The sequence below is a fragment of the Strix aluco genome, chromosome Z (assembly GCF_031877795.1).
Source record: "Strix aluco isolate bStrAlu1 chromosome Z, bStrAlu1.hap1, whole genome shotgun sequence".
NCBI classification, from domain to species: domain Eukaryota; kingdom Metazoa; phylum Chordata; class Aves; order Strigiformes; family Strigidae; genus Strix; species Strix aluco.
In genome coordinates, this window is record NC_133971.1 from 40872887 (window position 1) to 40882805 (window position 9919).

Below are 9919 nucleotides of genomic sequence, written 5' to 3' on the forward strand. Positions count from 1 at the left end.
CATTTCTCTTCCTCTGGCAGCTCGTTATATGGTGGGGCCTCCTCAGCACGTTTCACCTCGTGTTCTGGTGACATCCCAGCATCTTTGCTCTCTGGCCAGTTTATGATCATTTCTACTAATCCTGGGGGGTCGAGGTTCCCTATTCGAGCCCGTTGTGTTATCAACACAACCCATTTACTCCATGTGGCATCTGTTGCATGATGTGTGGAGGGAGCCTTTCATTTGAACATCCATCCCAGCACCAGCAGTCGGGGTGCCAGGAGGAGCTGTGTCTCAGTGCCGACCACTTCTGAGGCAGCTTGAACTCCTTCGTACGCTGCCAGTATCTCCTTCTCAGTCAGTGTGTAGTTCGCTTCAGAGCGTTTGTATCCCCGGCTCCAAAAGCCTAGAGGTCGGCCTCAGGATTCCCCAGGTGCTCTCTGCCAAAGGCTCCAGGAAGGGCCATTCTCCCCGGCTGCGGGGAGCACATTCTTAATCTCCTGCCCTGTCCTGACTGGCCCGAGAGCCACTGCCTAGGTAATCTCCTGCTTAATTTGTTCAAAGGCTTGTTGTTGCTCAGGGCCCATTTAAACTCGTTCTTCTTGCAGGTTACGTGGTAGAGAGGGCTCACAATCAGGCTGTAGTTTGGGATGTGCATCCTCCAGAACCCCACAGCGCCCAGGAAGGACTGAGTCTCCTTTGTAGTGGTTGGTGGGGCCATGGCTGTTATCTTGTTTATCACTTCCATTGGGATGTGGCGACGCCCATCTTGCCATTTTATTCCTAGGAACTGAATCTCCCTTCCTGACCCCTTAACTTTCTGTCGCTTGATGGCAAAACCGGCCTTCAGGAGGATTTCAATTACCTTCTTTCCTTTCTCAAAGACTCCTCAGCTGTGTCCCCCCATACAATGATATCATCAATGAACTGCAGGTGTTCTGGAGCCCCACCTTTCTCCAGTGCAGGATGGACCAGTCTATGGCAAATGGTGGAGCTGTGTTTCCACCCCTGGGGCAATCGATTCCAGGTGTACTGGATACCCCTCCAAGTGAACGCAAACTGTGGCCTGCACTCTGGTGCTATTGGAATGGAGAAAAACGCGTTAGCAATGTCAATCGTGGCGTACCACTTGGCTGCCTTCAACTCCAGCTCATACTGGAGCTCTAGCATGTCCAGCACTGCAGCACTCATCGCTGGTGTAACTTCGTTCAGGCCACGGTAGTCCACGGTTAGTCTCCATTCGCCATTAGACTTTTTCACTGGCCATATAGGGCTGTTGAAAGGTGAATGAGTCTTGCTGATCACCTTCTGGCTTTCTAGTCGACGGATCAGCTGATGGATGGGGACCAGGGAATCTCGGTTAGTGCAGTACTGCTGCCGGTGCACCGTCTTGGTGACAATTGGCACTTGCTGCTCTTCAACCTTAAGCAACCCCACCACCGAGGGGTCCTCTGAGAGGCCGGGTAAGGTGGACAATTGCTCAATCTCCTCCAAGGCAGCTATACCAAAGGCCCACCAGTACCCTTCTGGGTCTTTAAAGTACCCTCTCCTGAGGTAATCTATACCTAGGATGCACGGGGCATCTGGGCCAGTCACAATGGGGTGCTTATGCCAGTCCCTCCCAGTTAAGTTTACTTCAGCCTCTAATAGGGTCAGCTGTTGGGATCCCCCTGTCACTCCAGAGATGCAGATGGATTCGACCCCACTGTGGCTTGATGGCATCAGGGTGCACTGTGCGTCAGTGTCTACCAAGGCCTTATACTCTTGTGGTTCTGATGTGCCAGGCCATCGGATCCACACCTTCCAGTAAATCTGTTTGTCCCTTTCCTCCGCCTGGCTGGAGGCAGGGCCCCTCTAATCCTGCTCAGCCTCACTCACTTGATCTAAGAGTGATTCCTGCAAGAATGACTTCCTGGTCCCCTCAAGAGGGTCAAGCATAATGTTGGCCATTCTATTCTGTCTGGGGGATTTCCGACTGGACACTGGAGCTGCATCTCTCTTGGAAGACTCCCCTTTCATGGTGGTCTTCCCTTTCAGCTGCTGTACTCGTGCAGCTAGGGCCGAAGTGGGCTGTCCATGCCACCTTCTCATGTTTTCCCCATGGTCACGGAGGAAGAACCACAGGGTGCCCCGTGGTGTGAGCCTTAATTGTGGTGGTTTAGTCCCTGCCGGGGTCTGAGACCACGCGGCTGCTGCCCCTCCCCCACAAAGGGAGTGAAATACAAAGCCCCAGGGCTGAGATAAGGAAAGCTTTAATACAACAGTGGAACTGCAATGCAACAAACAACAATAACAATAACAGTAATACCAATGAACAGAGCAAAACATCTACCAATACAGCAGTGAGAACAGAGCAAATCCCAAAGTATGTGCGGTAACCGACTGTCCCACTTCGGCGCCAGGATGTGATACATGAATGACCCGGCTAGAGCTTCCCCCCCACTGCTGGGGAAACTTAACCCTATCCTGGCTAAACCAGGACACTTTACTATCCTCATTCATCCATGCAGTTTCCAGTAAACTAGGCTTCACCCTAATGCCACTTTTTAGTAGAAATGCTACTAATGACACTTTCCAGCATTTTAATTCACTGTATTCATTTGGAAAATTATGTTTGACAGCCTCCACATCCACAATATGTAACAGTTATTGAAAAGAAATGAAAATATATTCACATCAGTTACAATTTTAACATGACACCTATTCTAACTTCATAAGTATACATAAGTATATTCTAAAAATCAGGATTTTTTAATTGATTTTCAAATTTTAGTAAGCTAGATTTCATTTTCAGGCAGGTTGAGAATGTTATATAGTATACATAGGGAATCTGTTCTAAAGTAAAAAGGATACCTAGTACAGTTTCCATATCTGTTTCTACAAAGGCTCCAAATTCAAATTGTAGCTAGCAATACAAGAAGCCTGTATGAGTAACTATTGCAGACAATGTCTGACATTGTGCCTTTACATTTTCTAAACATGAAGGCATATTCCATTTTAACATCTGCTAAGCACAGATTCTTCAGGCTATTAAAACATCAGATATTTGGATAGCTGTGGCATTAAACTAAGACCATTATGCATTTGAAAAAAATTCTTATAGTGTCATTCTCCCATTGTCAACAAACTCCATCTCAAAACAGTAATAGACCTCACAAGACAGTCAATTAAAATGCACCACAGGCTTTATTTTAAAAGTTTTTGAAACAGTGGAAATACTTATATTGCTTGAACTCCAACAACTTCAGTGATGTTTATGCTTCACTTGGTGTTTGTCTTATAAATTTGCCTTTCAGATAAAGAACTGCAAAAATCTGGAACATAAATAATGTAGTACTAAGTTTGTAAGCAAGAACAACAATTCTCACCCCTCCCCAAAACTGAAAGAAGTTTAAGTACCCTATTGAAAGAACTCTGCAGCACCTCTTTCAGTATATGTTAGGTAACATGCACAGATGATTTGCATCAATATATAATACAATCAACCAGAAAACATGTGATATGCAGCAACACTACTTTCTCAGTTACATTCTTTTATTAATGATAAAATGTCACAACATATGTTGAAATAGTTATTTGCACATAATACAAAAATATAACCCTTCATAAAGTTCATGCTGTGCTAGGAATCGGGTATTGAACTTAAAAATCAATATACAGTATTCGATATTAAATAATGTGCAGAGATAGGTACATTCAGCCAAATGAATGCAATTACATTTTCTCTAACTTGAAGGCAAACATGCAAAAACCAGTTTATAACTCTACTGTATACATACTTCACACTACAGGTTAGAGCTGTGAGCAAACTAGGTTTCTTAAGTTTGCCTTTTGCTACTGTTCTCTATCCTCAAGCATAGTGGTTTTAACACCAAAGGATGAAATGAATTTTGGATAGTAGCATTCATTAGCAGTTACAGAATAGTGTTACTCAAGACAACCTGGTTAATGCACTACGATTTCCACAACAGACACATGAAATCACCAGCAAAAAATAATTTTAAAAGGCAGCTATAAGCTTAGCTATAACACCACAATCAGTAAGTATTTATTCTTTAAATATGTGCTTGACAATATATTACATTGACTAACATGGCTACTATTTCTTCTTCCAGAAATGTAAAATATAAAACAAGACCTTGACATTGTTATCTACTCAAGAATGTCTCCCTATACTGTGGGAGGCATATGTGGGAAAAAAAGTTCAAAAAAATTCTCCCATCATCCCTCAGTTTTAAAGTGGAGAAAAAAAAACTCGCTTTCAAGAAAATTCTTGTACAGATTTCCAACATGCATACAGTAAATCCATTAAACTGTTTTGGGGTTTTTTTGCTTTTGGTTTGTTTTGTTGTTTTGGGGGTTTGGTTGGTTTTTTTAAAATAAGGTATTTCTGACAGCAGATAAGTTCATTTTCTTTTAATATTTTCCTACCAGAAAGGCCAAAGTGTGCTGAAAATGTCGAGGCAATGGTTAGGACAAAACTGTCAGTGGCTTCAGAGAATTAAATTTATTAATAACCTTAGCAATGTAGGTCAAAATGCTGCTTATTCTAGTAAGCACTTTTAGGGAATTCATTCATTCCTTCCTCAAGAGGTGTACATCCCTTCTATCTTTGCCACAACAGACTGACGAGCAATTCAAATCAAGTTTTGGTTAAGATCTGTTCAGCTACAAGGACTCTTTGACTTGCTGAAGGCCTTTTCCTAAATACCCCGTGAAACTGACTGCAAGTTAAAACAATATGAATTAGAGCCCTAGCAGGCTGACAGCACCCACCACAGAGAATCCCCATAAGGATACCTTAACAGAGGTCCCTGAAACTCTACAGTGAAATGCAGGATCAGAATGGGATGGGGCAAGAAGAAAATTCGTAAAATTGTACTGGGGTGAGGGAGTAGATTTAGAAGCACACGCACACTATATATATACATACATACTACATAATTTTAACAAATATTTTCCAAATTACTATCAATTTTGACAACACATCCTCCATTTATCTGTGCAAACATTTCAGAGTGGGAAAGGCATCAATAACTTGTAATAAATAATATCTACTAAAGTGTTGATATATTATTCCAAGAACCATAGAATGGTTTGGGTTGGAAGGGACCTTTAAAGATCATCTAGTCCAAACCCCCTGCAGTGAGCATGGCCATCTTCAACTAGATCAGGTTGCTCAGAGCCTCATCCAGCCTGACCTTGAATGACTCCATGGATGAAGCATCTACTACCTGATACAGGATGACATTAGGTTTTGGCCTGCACAAGGCCTTAGACCATGACATCACTGTTGCTAAGACTTACCTGTGACTGACTCTCAGCACAGGTTGAAGGTTATACAGAGCTGGGGAGCTAGCTCAGTGTAACTTCTAGAGGACAAAATAAGCCACAATTACATAACCCTCCTGTTATCCATATATGGAACTGATCACAACTAGAACTGTCTAGCCCCACATGAACAAAAACCCACAACTGTGTAGTGTGTATTGAAGGATTATCAGATCTCTCCTCAAAGAATATAAAATCAGGTACAAAGACCCCAAAATTGTTGGATGATTTGGAGACAGTTTTTGTGCAGAAGATCCACCCTACCATCCGTCCCAGGGATTCCCCCCTTGCTTGCCATAAGGGCTGTAAGTATGGAACCCTGTACTCTTGCATTGTTGCTGGTTTACTTTACTATTCTTTCTAATTTTCCAATGTATTCAGTCTTAACAAATGTTAGTGTTATACCTTAATCTTTGTCTATTTGTGTATATGTATCTGTAACTGGGTCTGACACCAGGGGAAGTCAAACCAGTGGTGAGTTTTCTTGGTAGAACTCAACACAGAATTCCACTATCATCTATATCTGATGTAGTTATGGTAACCCAGATGTAAGTTTCAATGTACAATCAGCTGGCAAGTCAGGTGCTTTTAAGGCACCGTCCTGCAATACCACCTCTCTGGGCAACCTGTTCTAGGTGTCACTATCCATGTTGTAAAAAAGTCTTCCTTATATCTAGTCTAAATCTACCTTCTTTAGTTTAAACCATTTTTTTTTTCACCTAGGTTGGAAAAGACTTTGAAGATCATCTAGTCCAACCATTAACCTAGCACTGACAGTGCTTGTCCTATCACTACAGGCCCCACTAAAAAGTTTGTCCCCATCTTTCTTATAAGCCCCCTTTAAGTACTGAAGGCTGCAATAATGTATTCCCAGAGCCTTCTTCCTCTAGGCTGAACAACCCCAACTTTCTCAGCCTGTCTTCATAGGAGGGGTGCTCCAGCCCTCTGATCATCTTTGTGGCCCTCCTCTGGACCCACTCCAAGAGGTCCATGTCTTTCTTGTGCTGACTCCAGAGCTGAACACAGTACTGAACTCCAGGTAGGGTCTCATAAGAGCAGAGTAGAAGGGGAGAATCACCTCCCTTGACCTGCTGGCCACACTTCTTTTGATGCAGCTGAGGATGCAGTTGGCTTTCTGGGCTGCAAGCGCACATTTCTGACTCATAGTGAGTTTCCTATCCACTAATATCCCGAAGTCCTTCTTCACAGGGCTGCTCTCAATCCCTTCATTCCGCAGCCTGTATTGATATCAGGGGTTGCCCTTACTCAGGTGCAGGACCTTGCACTTGGCCTTGTTGCATAACGCTCGCATGGGCCCGCTTCCCAAGCTTGTTCAGGTCCCTCTGAATGGCATCCTGTCCCTCAGGCATGTCAACTACACCACTCAGCTTGGTGTCATCTGCAAACTTGCCGAGGGTACACTTGATCCCACTGACGAAGTTATTAAAAGGTACTGCTCCCAATACGGACACCTGAGGGACACCACTTGTCACCAAACTCCATCTGGACATTGAGCTGTAGACCACTACCCTCTGGATGCAACCATCCAACCAATTCCTCATCCACCAAACAGTCCACCCACCAAATCCATCTGTCTCCAATTTAGAGAGAAGGATGTTGTGGGGGGTCCATGTCAAAGGCCTTACAGAAGTCCAGATAGACGACATCCATGGCTCTTCCATCTACTGATGTAGTCATAGAAGGCCACCAAGTGGGACAGGCAGGACTTTCCCTTGGTGAAGCCATGCTGGCTGTCTCGAATGACCTTCCTGTCCTCCATGTGCCTCAGTAGAGCTTCTAGGAGGATCTGTTCCATGATCTTCCCAGGCACAGAGGTGAGGCTGACAGGTCAGTAGTTCTCAGGGTCCTCCTTTCTACCCTTTTTAAAAACAAGGGCAGTATTTCCTTTTTCCCAGTCACCAGGGACTTCAGATGACTGCCATGACTGAATCCTGAAAGATTTTCACTGATCTGCAACCAAAAGTTTACATCTTACACGCACTTAGTGCAGAGGGTTGAAAAGATTTTCCTGTGCCTTACATTTTAACTTCAACCTTGTTGTCATTCATTTCAGTCAGTATAGTGAATAACCCAAGACATTTTCCTCATCTAAGGCAGCTGCTAGCAGCAACCAAAATGCAGTTGCCTTTAGTTACCTCACCTCCCTTAGGAACCAAAGAGCAAAAATATTGTTAGGCTGGTTCTGCACCCTTTAAGTCTGAACTTTTGCAGTTTACAAACTTTCTCCCTGTCATTCACTTCACGAACTTCAGTGAAACACTTGCTCTGAAGGCAACTACACAAGTTATGAGTTGTCATATGCACAGTCAACTAGGCTGAAGTATCTATCCAGTATTCCAGTAACTCAGTAACAGTCATTTTCTCTATTTCACTTAAAATTACAATAAATAATTTCAATTAAAATGACAGCTACAACCACAATATCTGTATAGCATATCAAAAATAGGAAGTGAATTATTCTCATTACTGTTATCTAATCATTGGCACTATGGGTAAATTTTTGATTCAATCAATATAAAAATTTTCTAAACTGCTACCTACAATCCAGATGCAAGAATGACATAAAATTAGGAAATGAGTTTGGAATAACATTCTGTCTGAAACACTGACAGTCTTCACTGAAGTATTTAACTCTCCACACCTTAGGTGCAGAAGAGGTCACAACTACCGCTAGTGTTGTTCAACTAATGCTAAGTTCCACTAGTGCTAATGAAGGGAAGTTGCTACAAGTATACTTGAAATTGCTAATGTACAGGGACCTGTAATATAAGACATTTAGTTTTAACGTTAGACATCACTTGTATTTTACTAGCTTTTATTTTTCCTGTATTTTACTGTAATGTATATAATTTCATTTATACTTTTTCCCAACTACCTTCTGTAGTCGTTACCCAGCTACCCACTTATAAGATGTTTTGAAACCTTTAACTCCTTGCCTAGTAAAGATAAGACAGACCTTGGACAGTCTGAAAAAAACTCCCTGAGTACGTCCCTAATCGCAGGAACCTAAAGAAAACAAGTGCCTAAGAAGACGCCAGTGTCAAGACAAGTGACTGAAAGCTGGTCTAAACTAACCTCCTTGGAACAAACAGGAGCTGAAGGATGGATGAAGTAACTCTATGACCATATATGGACACAAGAAACCTAAAATTCAGTACGGACAGTGTGAGAAAGGCTATGTGGACCCCTAAGGAGGGGAGAAGACCCTCACTCTCTTTTTACTATGCATGTTCAGACTATGTAAATAAATTCTAAGAACCCATTAGCATAAGACTGTCTCTTCTAAGAAATCTAATGCATATGTATGCTTTTTGTGTATATTAGTCAGAGTGTTTTATTAGTAAGTGCAGCACTTGTGGTGGAGCGATCCCCAGCGCTGCCCAGCACTGTGAATAAAGAATCCCTGCTGAACAGTTATACTGACTGTGGAGTGAAGCTCTTTGTTTCAGTAAGATCTCTAAATGACTGGCAACATCTGGACTCATAACTTTTCTGTAATAACCTAAATCAGCCTTCTACTCCTTTTGCATGACTGGTTAAATGATCAAGTAACACAAACAAACTTAAGCCATCTTGTGTGGTTTTAATGTTCAGTTCCAAACACATTTACCTAAACATACTGTTGCAGGGTAACCCTGGTAGGCAGCTAAGCACCATACAGCCACTAGCTCACTTCCTCCACACCTCTGCCATGGGACAGAGAAAGAGAGGAAGAATAAAATCAAGAATATTTGTGGGTCAAGACAAAAACAGATTAACAAACAAAAGAGAAGTGGAAGAGGAAAAAAAAGAAAATTAAAAAAGTGATGCAAAGGCAATCACTCACCACCTCACATGGGTAGACTGATGCACAGCCAGTTCCCCAACAAAAGATGGCCAACCTCCCTAAACCCCCTCCTCTTCACTTTATGGCTCAGCAGCAACCATTATATGGCACAGAATATCTCTGGTTAGTTCAGGTCACTTGTCTGGTTGTGTCCCCTCCCAACCTCTTGCACAGCCTCAGTGTATTCATTGGCAGAGCAGAGCAAAAACCAGAGAAGGCCTCGATGCTGTGCAAGTACTGTTCTGGGATAGCTAAAACAGAGTGTTATGTTCATTGTTTTGTTCACAGATTTAAATCACAGCACCATATGAGCTGCTCTAAAGAAAATTAACTCCATCCCAGCCAGACCCAGTACACACACATATGTCATATACCAAATGATACGTATGTCATGGTTTGGCAACAGAGCAACACTCACTCCCCCCTCCCTCAGGGCACTGGGAAGGAGAAAATAAAAGAAAAAGGCTTGGGAATCGAGATAAGTATTGAGAGGGATGATTCACCCATTAGAGTCAAGGGCAAAAAAGACAGACTCATTAGGGGATGAAAAAAACCCATAAATTTAATTCAGACACTAACACCACCATTTAACAGACAGAGTAGGAGAGTGAAAAGCATTAACACATCTTAAAAACACCTTCCCCTCACCCCTCCCTTCTTCTTTGGGCTCAACTTCATTCCAGTTATCTCAACTTCCTCCCTGCAGCAGCAGGGAATGCGGGGTGTGGTCAGTCTTGCCACTTCTTTCTTCTGGGGGTGGGA